The sequence below is a fragment of the Lipotes vexillifer genome, unplaced genomic scaffold (assembly GCF_000442215.2).
Source record: "Lipotes vexillifer unplaced genomic scaffold, Lipotes_vexillifer_v1.1 scaffold972, whole genome shotgun sequence".
NCBI classification, from domain to species: Eukaryota; Metazoa; Chordata; class Mammalia; order Artiodactyla; family Lipotidae; genus Lipotes; species Lipotes vexillifer.
The window spans coordinates 993,707-997,636 of NW_006769413.1; the positions used below are offsets into that span (position 1 = coordinate 993,707).

Consider the following 3,930-nt stretch of genomic DNA (forward strand, 5'->3'; position numbering starts at 1 on the left):
GGCGACAGGCCTTGTTATGAGTCCCCGTGGGGACTGTGACAGCACATTAACAAGGGAAGGGGCAGTATGAAGAAGGCGAGCAAGGGTGAACCTTGTATTTTAGGAGTTTAAAGCAAGGAAGGCAGCCTTCTAACTCTTGCATCACCAAACCTCAGGGATTTTATGGAATTTATGGAATTTGGTGGGGGGAGTGCTAGGTAGAGGGAGAAGGGATAGAAAACTCTGGTTCCCATTTTGTCTCTATTTGATTCTTGTGTAATTTCAGGAAACTTCCTTTGCTTGGTTTCCTATATTTTTATCCCATTTGTTTTTTACCACCCGGTACCCTAGGGGAATAAACTGATTGACTCAAAACGCTTTGAGGAAGGTAGCCGCACAAATAGGTAGACCTTGCATACCTAGACATTTGCTCTCTCCTGAAGGGTTTACAAAGATCCACCTTAGAGTGTGCTGGGGAGTGGGAGGGGCTCCTCCATCTTTTCTTTCTTTCTCCCAGGGGCAACTCCCTTCAAGACAACCCAGCTCAACTGTCAACTCCTTTGAGAAACCTGCCACCCTCCCAGCCTTTGTGGCTGAGAGTACTTCATAAACATCTCTACTAACAACACTATCACACTGCGCTGGGCTTTAGGTGTCTGTCTTCTCTATCAGAGGCAGTCTTTTCTCAGCTGTGTGTGCTCCACTCTCCAAGCCTTGGCACGTGGTAAGTGCTTAAATAGTAATTACTGAATGAATGAAAGTTTCTACCCTTCGGAGTGTGTACCTAGAAAGGGAACCTTTCACTTTTAAAACTGCGGATAAACAGAAGAGAAGCAATTCTTCTTTGGAGATGGTGACTATGTTTCAGAACACAATTTGTTACTCAGAATTTTAAAATGCTATTGAGATTCACACTTCTCTCAATCTACAGTGATTTTAAACAGGATTTACCACATCTGTTCCAAGAACACTGTGGTGAAAACAAAGAAGAAACTGGCTCTTCAGTGCTTTTTTGGACCAACTTCCCACTCTCTTCAAGTAATGTTCTCATCACATCTGCTCCTAAAAAAAACGAACCTTGGGGTTCTCTTCATTATTGAATCATACACAATTTCTTATCTATGGACTCAAAACCTCCGACTCCCATTCCCTATCACATATTTTTTGTTGCCTTGTACCCCAAATGAATCTGGCATATAACACATTCCAGGGCCTTCCTCTCCTCTCCAAAGACCTACTCCACCACCTGTGTTTGGTCATCTGTTCTCACTTGCCTGTCTGGTGGATCATAAGCTCCCAGAATACAGAAATTACAATCACATAGTCCCTTTCAAAAGCATTTAGTTAAGCATCATACACAAAGAGGTGCTCAACAACCCTTTCTGATGATCATAATCAGACTGCACTTTACATCCTCGAAGGCTATCTCCTCCCCCTTCTGATCTAACATCTGGCTCCTCAACAACCATTTTAAAATGCAGTGAGCAGGGAAACACCTAACCCTTCTTGGCCCTCACTCCTGACCAGTGGTCCTTTTCTACTCTCCACTTTACTACATGAGCCAACACGCTCCTTCTGGCATTCAGGTGTCTCACACTCAATGATGACACTTTTTCACACTGTTCCTTACACCTTAATCCTCCTCAGTCTTACAGTGTCAATGAGTCTGTTTTCTCCAGTCTTCTGAAGACCGTTCAATAGTTTACCTCCAGGATAAATGAACATGATCAACGAAACCCAAATACATCAATGGCAATCTCACTCCCTAAATGACAGTCTCTTTTTATTACTCTTTATAACCCTAGCACCCAGCAAAATACTGGCAGACATATATGTCAATACAATATAAACATGTGCTATTTATTAAGCATCTACCTATCCATCTACTCATATACCTACCTACCTATCTTAACTGATCTCCCTGTTTCCATGATTGCCCCTCTATATTCTGTGCTCCACAGAGCACCCCATCATCCTCTGAAAATATAACTCAAATCATTTACTCTCAGAGTAACATCTAAAGTCCTTACCATGGCCTACAAGGCTGCATATGATCTGGCCCCTGGCGACCTCTCTGACTGTATTTTTTCCCATTTTTCCCTTTCTAACTCCACTCTAGTCACCTGGGTCTCTCTGCTTTCCTTAAACATGCCAAACACACTCCAGCTTAGCACCTTTGTATCTGCTGTTGCCTGATGGCCCCCTCACACCATTCCAGTCTCTGCTCAAAGGTTGTTTTATCAGAAGGGACTACTCCACTTCATTTTTTCCCTTAGGACTTACCACTGCCTGACAAATTATATATTTAGTTTTCCTTCTGTTTTCTGTACTTAATGCCCCACCCCTCACCAAATGCAAAACTCCATTAGAATCAAGAATGGAGTGTCCGTCATTACTATATCCCCACTGCCTATCTAGTAGATATAGCAGGAGCTCAATACCTGGATGAAGAAACGAATGTGGAAGGAAGGAATGGTGAATATGTATGCGTGTTCTAAATCTTAAATCTATTAGTTACACTGTCTGACAATATTGCTATGCCTCTGCATACTGTTAAGTTACACAATTCTAGAGTTGTTGCAGAAAGCTAAAGAAAGACAAGAACAGACTGCTTAGAGTCACAGAATGTTAGTCTGGAACAGGGCTTAGAGATCATTATTTTACAGATGAAGAAAATGAGACCCACTGTGAGGGACAGTGGCTTGCATAGCGCCACCCAGAAAAGCAGTAGCAAAGCTGGACCTGCAATCCAGGTCTTTATTCCCAGCCTACGAGTCGTATCTTTACACCACGTAACTTCTCAAATGTTCTACACTATATCTGGTCTTTTACCAAATACATTCAATGATGATGATTTAAAATATGCAAAGGGAAATTACATAATAGCAAGAGCTGAACTCCACAGATCAAAAATACTAGTTTTCCCTGAAACAGGCTAATTGGACGAGCCCTTCAGGATTCTGTTGGGAAACTTAGTTCTGAGTATCTGTCCACCAGTATTGCTAACCTGTCAGCTGATGCATACATATTGTATTTCCTCTTAGGTTCTCTTCACGAAGAAGCAGAAGAATATGGTTTAATAAACATTGAATACTTTATTTTTGCTTTCTTTCTATAGTGCAAGTGAATTCAGTCTGAAGATATCTCCTTAGAAATTCAACTGCATTCATGCATTACAAACATCACAGAAAAAAAAAAATCACAGAAAAAGTATTTGACCAAAAGAAAAAAAGTTGATGAAATTGTGACTGCAACTCATCCATGATCTTGTTTAAGGAGTTCTTTCTACTTTTTAAAGAGTCCTCCTTTATCTGAATCAATGTACATAAGATACAATTCTTGAAGCACTGGTGATTATCCAGACTTTATACTACTATAATTCACCCTGAGCCAGATGTCCTTCTAATATAAATCCTATGTATTTCCTTACAGATCAAAGATCATTGTACAGAAATCTTAGTACAGACCTCTAGTGGAGCTACATGTAGCATACCAAGATAAAGTCCACTCTAAATACAGCTATAAAGAGTAAAGACATTAAAATTGTGCTAAATGCATACACCTAACCTCCTCTAAATCATATCACACCCTGTCGCCCAACACATGATATGATACTACTGGAACAATGTGCTTTTTTTTTTCTTTCTAAATAAACATATAGAAATTATACATCCAAATGAGTAGGGCTGTACTTGTTAATAAAGTATTCACTGCTGGAAGTTATATATGCATTCCAACAAGGCTACTATCACACATAATTTTTCTGGAATTTCTCTTTCAAAACACAGGTTCTCCACATTTAGTGTGCATAAGGATCACACTGGGAACATGTTAATAATGCTGATTCTTAGAAATGTGAATTTAATTGGTTTTAGATGGAGTCTAGGAACCTGTATTTTTTTTTTTTTTGGCGGCAGTCGCCGGTGGCGGCAGTCGCCGTAGGAACCCGTA

The 3,930-nt window shown here is 40.3% G+C and overlaps 1 protein-coding gene across 1 annotated transcript in view; it reads right to left on the reverse strand.

Moving 5' to 3' along the window:
• MAP2K5 (mitogen-activated protein kinase kinase 5) overlaps positions 1-3,930 on the reverse strand; it is a 116,258-nt gene that overhangs the window by 99,596 nt on the left and 12,732 nt on the right. The gene's annotated exons all lie outside the window — the stretch shown is intronic.